Genomic DNA, 8,819 nt, shown 5'->3' with positions numbered 1-8,819 from the left:
CATCCTACAGTGTCCAGGACAGCCTCTCACAACAAAGAATTACCCAGCTCCAATGTCCAGTGTGCCAAGGTTGAGAAATTCTGGTGTAGGAGAGAAACAAAACCTTATAAAGACTCCTTCCCTTCAGAAACTCATGGTCTAGCAGGACCATGATCACATAGCACACTGAGTGCTGTGTGGGAATCATGAGAGAGGACTCTGAGGACATACAGAAGAAGCAGCTGAACAGCAGAAACTTCTGGTGGAACTGATGTCTGAGCTGACTCTTCAAGGACATGTATTGTCTTCAGGCAAATTCTGTGTGCCCTGAAGGATGTTCCAGGGCTTGAAGAATGTGTGTGTGTGTGTGTGTGTGTGTGTGTGTGTGTGTGTGTGTGTTGGGGGGCAGGCAACATGCATAAAGTCTTAGAAGTAAGAGGGAGTTTGGTTTTAGTAAAATGGAAGAACCAGAGCAGGAAGCAGAGGCTTGTGCAGGAGGTCATGGGGAACCCTATGACACATAATGTGGATGTTGGGCATGATGTGGCCAGCCAGAATTTCCCGAAGTCTGTTCTCTAAGCACCAGTTATTTAAGATGTGCCCAAAAAGGGCCACAGTCAACTAAGAATGATAATGTGCTGAATATTACTTCCCCCCCCTTTTTTTTACTTATCCCCTCTTTTAGAGATTTAGAAGACTCATTAGTATCATAATCCTTTATTAAAAAAATTTGATTCAGGGACGCCAGGGTGGCTTAGTCAGCTGAGCGTCAGACTCTTGGTTTAGGCTCAGGTCATGATCTCATGGTTCGTGGGTTCAAGCCCTGCATTGGGCTCCGTGCTGTCAGTGTGGAGCCTGCTTGGGATTCCCTCTCTCTCTGCCCCTCCCCACTTATGCGTGCTCTCTCTCTCTCTCTCAAAATAAATAAATAAACTTAAAAAAATAAACTTGATTCATTTAACTTAATTTATCCCAGAGTCTTCCACAGTTATTTGACCATGAAAACTTCCTTTCTAGACATCTGTCTACATGGAGTCTACAGACCTTCTTTGGGAAGAGGAATCGTAGGAGAACTATTGACTTTCTTCAAGCAGTATCATGGCTGGATTTGTGTTTTAGGATAATCTCCTTGGCTCCTGTGTGGGGTAGATTCAGAAGGTAAGAAATATCTATGTGTGTTGTTCAAGCACTTGTCAAGTTGATGTGACTTATTGACCGCTGGGCTGTCTCCCCCACTGGACCTGGTATAGCGAGCATACTTATTAATCATTGTGGCCCAGTGCCTAGCTCAGCTTGGCAGATAGTAAGCACTTCCATGCATTTTTTTGAATAAACGGATGTTGTTTTTAGTTAGGCACTGTACTAGCCACAGAGGCTGAGCAAATCAGATGCATTTCCTGTTGTCATGCAGTTAGCAGACTAGTGAGCATGTAGTAGGCACTTTATACATGTTTATGGACTGAGCAGATGATTACCATAAATAAGACAGGAAGTGGCAAGGATCATAATGGGGTGAGGCCTGGGAATCTGTATTTTAAGCTAGTTCCTTGGCTACTTCTGATGTCCAGGGGCTGGTATTTGGGAAGCACTATGCTGTCAATCACAGATGATGTGTCTTTGATTGGCCAGCTGACATCAAGGCCCCAACCTTCGGACACTGGCTGTTCCTGACTCTTGCCACTTGGGTCCTCAAAGCCCCTGGTCTCATTGCCCCTGAGCCACCACCATGCCTTTCCTGATCCTGCTAGAATCCTCTGAATTGAGCTTGGAGTGCTATGGGTCCTTTATAGCCCAAATCCTAATGGGAACCATCTCTAAACACTGAGTGAGATGTTTGCTTCTTGTTTCCGCCTCTCAGTACTCTTTCTGAAACACTCATGACTCCCTCATGCATTCCTGAGTCTACATGATTGTCTCTCAAAAGCTGCTTGAAGACAGCTATGTGGCAAAACCTATTTATGTTTTGATGTATGTTGTGTACACATTATAGCTCTATTTTGTTTTTGGTGTGAAATTAAAAAGAAGGAGGAGGAGGATGGGAGGCAGCAGAAGGAGGAGGAGGAAGAAGAAGGGAGGAGGAAGAGAAGATTGCATGGTCTTTTAGGAGAGATTGTGAGACTTTTCTTCATTTTGTCCTGAAAAGAGTTTACTATGGAAATGAAAACAAAAAAAAAAAGTCCCTGATTGACTAGTTTGTGACAGGTGGAATCATTGCTTTAATGGTCTGGTTAGAAAGGGAATAGTCGTGATTGCCTTAACTGGCAGTTCTGAAATTTTGGCATATGAGTAAGTTTCACCAGAATTATGTGAAAATGAAAAATCATGCCCAGGCCTCATCTGAGATCTTCTTAATCAGGGTCTCCACAGGTAAGGTGCAGGAATGTGCATTTCTAAAGATAGTCCCTAGAGATTCTGATATGTAATCTGACTAGCAGGTGCGGGGCTAAGGTTTGCTGGGTGATGGACTGCTTCCTAGCCAGGCACAGCCTTCTCCTCTCAGGAAGTCAGCTCTGATTCTCTCTGCCCAGCTCTAAGTCCACCATCCCAGACCACAATTTGTAACCCCAGATCCTTTTTCATTCTTTTGGGCCCTGCTTGTGCCAGGGAAGGCTGTTCACCATCCTGGCTGTCACACACTGGTCTAGGAAACCCCAGGTCTGGCTTCTGTTCTAGCTGCACTCCCCATGAGTCCCCAGCACAGACATTTCTGAGCAATTTTTCTTGCAACTGTCTCAAGGGATATGCGTTTCCTATTCTTCGAGTTGTTAATTTCCCTGATGATGTAAGCATCATGTCAACTCTCATCCAATTTAAACAGGTCATCTATTGACTGGCTTTTCTTCCCCTTAGGAGTTAAAGGTGGTAGCGAAATGCCTCCTCCTTCTGCTCAAGAAAAGACTGAGGATTTGTTTTATTCCCTTTAAACGTTATTCCCAAAGTTTAAATAAAACTTGCTGATATTTTCTCACTTGCCTTCACCAACAATTTTTTTTCAAAATTTTGAATGTATATTTATTTTTGAGAGGGAGAGAGACAGAGTGCAAGCAGGGGAGGGGCAGAGAGAGAGGGAGACATAGAATCTGAAGCAGGCTCCAGGCTCTGAGCTGTCAGCACAGAGCCTGACATGGGGCTCGAACCCATGAACCGTGAGATCATGACCTGAGCCGAAGTCGGACACTCAACTGACTGAGCCACTCTGGTGCCCCCACCAACAAGTCTTTCTTTAGAAGAGCAAAGTGGTTTGCCTTTAATGGAATAAAGGGGCTTGCGTGTCCCAACCCACGTCTTTAGTGAGTGGGAGTGAAGTTCTAGACTGAAGTTTGCCTGTAAATAACCCTGATTACTGGACCGTGGGTTAATCTCTAAATAAAGTCATATTTTTGAAAGTCCAATCTAGCAATCAGAAGTAATTTTAAAGGAATTTTAAATGATACTTGGCCCTCTTGAGGACCAATAAAAGGAGTCCATTTTACAACCTAGAGCAACTCTCTAAGATCCCCTTCAATCCTCCTCTCCATTCTGTCTCACCCCCATGGGTGCTCCAGAATCCATCCTCATGAAATGCCTCAGACCCTAACACCCAGCCCCTATGGCTTTTATAGTTTTTTTCTCTTTTCCTTCCTTTTGGATCTCTAGACCTGTCTCTCCATTCACATTCTTTCAATTCTTCTGAACTTGTGTCATAAAACCCTAATAACAGGAATAGTAGGCCAAAACTCAACTAATTGCTGAAGAGTAAAAAAAAAAAAAAACAAAAGGGTTTGAATGGGGGTGATGTAGAGCATATGGAGGCTGGGAACCTAGACATGCTGATAAATCTTGTGTCTTTCACGTGTGTGTTTGGGGGTATCATCTGTACTACATACAGATCATAGTCCCATAGACAGCCACTGTAATGATATTCCTATGGTATTCCTATAATTGTCCCACAGAGCTTGAGGACGTTTGGACCTCCTGTCTCTCCTAACTAGACGCTTCCTTACTGTGTCTCTCTCCCCTTCTCATCATAAACAAGCTCATTCAAGCTATTCCTATTATGTTTCTATGCTGTGAACTCATGTCAACAGGAAGGCATGGTGAGCTGGCTGAATCAACCAAGGTTGAGGTTAGCATTTGTAAATGTTAGGAGGAGAGGACAAAGCTTTGTTTCAAGCCTTCTTCCTCACTTTTCTTTAATGCCTGGGTCTCTTGCTCCTTCACTCCCACCGCCTCCCACCTTTCCTTTCCTTCCATAGAATTCACTCCTTCACACATCCTTGTGATGTAGAATAAAATATCTCTGATGAGATCTCCCCCCATACTGATGATCACAGTTATCAACTGCACAAAATGGCCTTAAGAAAAATATGTAAATGAAAAATAAGATATGGTTTCATAATAAGCAGATCTACAGAAGAGAAAAAAAAATCCTGTCTTTAGTCTTCTGTCTGGGAAGTTAGTAAAGGGGGTACCTACTTGAAGGGCCTAGCTACTTTATGTCTGGTTGGCATGTTCTCTATCTTGTGACATTTATTGAGCCCCTATTATGTGTCAGATACTGTTCTCAATGCTTTATACCTATTAAAATTTTCAATGTCATAACATCCTCATAAGATGGTTGTTGATACTATCCACATTTTACTGATGTGTAAATCCAGGATCAGAGAGATTTAGATACTTGCCCAAAGTCGCTCAGCTTGTGACTGGTAGAGTCAGAATTTAAGCCAAACCACTGCTAGACCCTGAATTATTATCCATCTTTTAATCCAGGTAACTAGATTGATTCTTTTTGCTTTAATTTTTTTAAAAGATTTTATTTTTAAATAATCTCTACACCCAACATGAGGCTTGAACTCACAACCCCGAGATCAAGAGTTGTATGCTCTACCGGCATAGCTGGCTCAGCTAGCTATATTCCAGCACAATAATTATGTTTTTGTAGCCTGAGGAAGCAAAAGTTGGGAAAGAGGGGAGGAATAGTAGCTAATCTATGCTAGATACAAGGTTTGAGGCCAATTCTGACTTCAGATCTCATGACTTTTTAACATTTGGGCGGTTGAAGAAATTCATTGGCAGTGACAAGGAAAATCTTTATGCCAGTGTTTATGGAGATTTCCTTCATGCTTTTTCTATAAAAAAAATGTATTTCAGCCCCCTTAGGGGAGTAAGTCACCTGTGCCCCATTTCCTCTGCTTCTGCCTGCCACTGTTTTATACCATGTGGTGGCAAATTATCTCATTATTCCTCACAGTGCCCCAGTGAGGAATCACAAGTCAGACAGTCCTCATTATACAAAAGAGGTGACCGAGACTCAGAGGACTTGAGTAACTTTCCATGATTACATAGCTAGTACTTGAATAATTGTTGGAAGCATCTTGGAGGAGAAAGATTTAGGGTGATCCTTATTTATATCAATAGAGACTCCTTGAAGACCTTTGCACTGACTATTATAATAAATGTAGTCTTCAGTGATTAAATCTATAACTCTGTATTCCTTCACAGAGGCACATTCTTTTCCCTTTCAGCCTCTCATAGCTGCTTTAATGGAATGGGATTAGTGAAGCACGCAAATGGAAAGTTTTCCTTTCATGAGCTCTGAGAACTATCTACCTAAAATGTATCTTCCAGACAAGATGATGTCATCCAGATTAGACATGTCCTTAGAGACTGATAACATGCTTACTGGGAGTGAGTCACCTTCCTCTGGGACGTCAGAATTAGGTAGCATCAAATCTAATAAACACTGATAGGCCGGAAAGAATTCTAATGTACTCAATGATGTCAAAGAAATGCAGTGTCTGAATCAGGGTCGGTAGTAACTTGGATCTGTTTCTCCTCTAATGAACCTTGAAACTTGTTTCCACCCATGCTTTCAAATTCAAATATATTAGGAAGGATATAGGGGATAGGAGATAGTAAATAACAATATTAGGAAATGAATCTTCCTAACTGACTAAATAAGGATTCTTCTGGAGCTAAAACCAGAGTACCTGACTTCTTTCTTGATTCCTGTTTAAGGAATTGTCACTGCATGCCATACGCATGTCACTGAATATATACACAATTTTTCTGCTTGGTGATACCAATACACTTGAGATGAATTATAACTAGATTAGTTCTAGGAACTTAGTTCTTGGCTTCAGATGTGTGGCCTCGTGGATGCAAATTTCCCTCTCTGTTCCAGGGACTTGTATTTGATAATTTCTAGGATTCTTCCTAAGATCTTTCTGGATATTTAATTTGTGTGTGTGTGTGTTCTGAAATATCAAATCTTTATGAATTCTGAGAGGAAGGATGTTCCTAATTCTAATAGGTTTTGTCTGCTGTCCCTGGTGCTGAATTGTTCAAGACATTAGGGTTCCAAATGTGTATATTTTCAGCTGGTAGGGGAAAGGTAAAAGAAATAAAACCAAATGTTTAGACTTCATAAAGACTTATAGACCTGGAAATAGTATTATCCATATGAACAAAATGAACATGTACAAACCTAAAAGAAACAAATATATATTAAGTATATTAAATATTTGTGAGGGAAAGACTCTGTGTCTCTATTTTTTAGTAATATATCTCAGAGTGGGTTGGTACTTAGCCCAGAGTAGATTCTCAGTGAATATATTTTGAGTGAATAGTGAATAAATTCAGGCATAGTGCTCAAAAGAAGTGAAGATAGAGTTAATGCTAAAAATGGGAGCTCTACTCCCAAATATATAAAACAATTAATCACAAACTTAAGCAACCTTATTGATAAGAATGTGGTAATTTTAGGGGACATTAATACCCCACTGACAGCAATGGATTGATCGTCTAGACACAGGATCAATAAAGAAACAAGGGCCCTGAATGACACATTGGATCAGATGGACTTGACAGATATATTTAGAACTCTGCATCCCAAAGCAACAGAATATACTTTCTTCTCAAGTGCACATGGAACATTCTCCAAGATAGATTACATACTGGGTCACAAAACAGCCCTTCATAAGTATCAAAGAATTGAGATCGTACCATGCACACTTTCAGACCACAGTGCTATGAAACTTGAAATCAACCACAGGAAAAAGTCTGGAAAACCTCCAAAAGCATGGAGGTTAAAGAACACCTTACCAAAGAATGAATGGGTCAACCAGGCAATTAGAGAAGAAATTTAAAAATATATGGAAACAGGGGCGCCTGGGTGGCTCAGTTGGTTGAGCGTCCGACTTCAGCTCAGGTCATGATCTCGCGGTCCGTGAGTTCGAGCCCCACGTCGGGCTCTGTGCTGACAGCTCAGAGCCTGGGGCCTGTTTTGGATTCTGTGTCTCCCTCTCTCTGACCCTCCCCCATTCATGCTCTGTCTCTCTCTGTAAAAAAAAAAAATAAAAGTTAAAAAAATTAAAAAAAATAAAATAAAAATATATGGAACAAATGAAAATGAAAATACAACAATCTAAATGATTTGGGATGCAGCGAAGGCAGTCCTGAGAGGAAAATACATTGCAATCCAGGCCTATCTCAAGAAACAAGAAAAATCCCAAATACATAATCTAATAGCACTCCTAAAGGAAATAGAAGCAGAACAGCAAAGATACCATAAACCCAGCAGAAGAAGAGAAATAATAAAGATCAGAGCAGAAATAAACAATATAGAATCTAAAAAACACTGTAGAGCAGATCAATGAAACCAAGAGTTGGTTTTTTGAAAAAATAGACAAAATTGATAAACCTCTAGCCAGGCTTCTCCAAAAAAAAAAAAAAAAAAAAAAAAAAGGAAAGAGGACCCAAATAGATAAAATCATGAATTAAAATGGAATTATTACAACCAATCCCTCAGAAATACAAGCAATTATCAGGGAATACTATGAAACATTATATGCCAACAAACTGGACAACCTGGAAGAAATGGATAAATTGCTAAGCACCCACACACTTCCAAAACTCAAACAGGAAGAAATAGAAAATTTGAACAGACCCATAACCAGAGAAGAAATTGAATCAGTTATCAAAAATCTCCCAACAAGTAAGAGTCCAGGACCAGATGGCTTCCCTGGGGAATTCTACCAGACATTTAAAGCAGAGATAATACCTATCCTTCTCAAGATGTTCCAAAAAATAGAAAGGGAAGGAAAACTTCCAGACTCATTCTATGAAGCCAGCATTACTTTGATTCCCAAACCAGACAGAGACCCAGCAAAAAAAGAGAACTACAGGCCAATATCCCTGATGAATATGGATGCAAAAATTCTCAACAATATACTCGCAAATGGAATTCAACAGCATATAAAAAGAATTATTCACCATGATCAAGTGGGGTTCATTCCTGGGCTGTAGGGCTGGTTCAATGTTCACAAATCAACCAGTGTGATACATCACATTAATAAAAGAGAAGATAAGACCCATATGATCCTGTCAATCAATGCAGAAAAAGCATTTGACAAAATTCAGCATCCTTTCTTAATAAAAACCCTCGAGAAAGTCGGGATAGAAGGAACATACTTAAACATCATAAAAGCCATTTATGAAAAGCCCACAGCTAATATCATCCTCAATGGGGAAAAACTGAGAGCTTTCCCCCTGAGATCAGGAACACGACAGGGATGTCCACTCTCACCGCTGTTGTTTAACGTAGTGTTGGAAGTTCTAGCATCACAGACAACAAAAGGAAATCAAAGGCATCAAAATTGGCAAAGATGAAGTCAAGCTTTCACTTTTTGCAGATGACATGATACTATACATGGAAAACCCAAGAGACTCCACCAAAAGTCTGCTGGAACTGATACATGAATTCAGCAAAGTCACAGGATACAAAATCAATGTACAGAAATCAGTTGCATTCTTATACACTAATAACGAAGCAACAGAAAGACAAATAAAGAAACTGATCC

General features: G+C 40.4%; 1 long non-coding RNA gene across 2 annotated transcripts in view; it reads left to right on the top strand.

Moving 5' to 3' along the window:
• Positions 1-1,000: 1,000 nt before the first annotated feature.
• Positions 1,001-8,819, top strand: part of LOC109265481 (uncharacterized) — an 85,637-nt gene continuing 77,818 nt past the window's right edge. For both annotated transcript variants that reach the window (XR_002079210.2, XR_002079209.2), the window contains exon 1: positions 1,001-1,137. This is a non-coding gene — a long non-coding RNA (uncharacterized LOC109265481). The remainder of the gene's footprint in view (positions 1,138-8,819) is intronic.

Source organism: Panthera pardus, unplaced genomic scaffold (assembly GCF_024362965.1).
Source record: "Panthera pardus isolate Hobbes unplaced genomic scaffold, ASM2436296v1 HiC_scaffold_6, whole genome shotgun sequence".
NCBI classification, from domain to species: Eukaryota; Metazoa; Chordata; class Mammalia; order Carnivora; family Felidae; genus Panthera; species Panthera pardus.
Note: the sequence above shows the minus strand (reverse complement) of the source record. Positions and strands in the feature narration are given on the sequence as shown.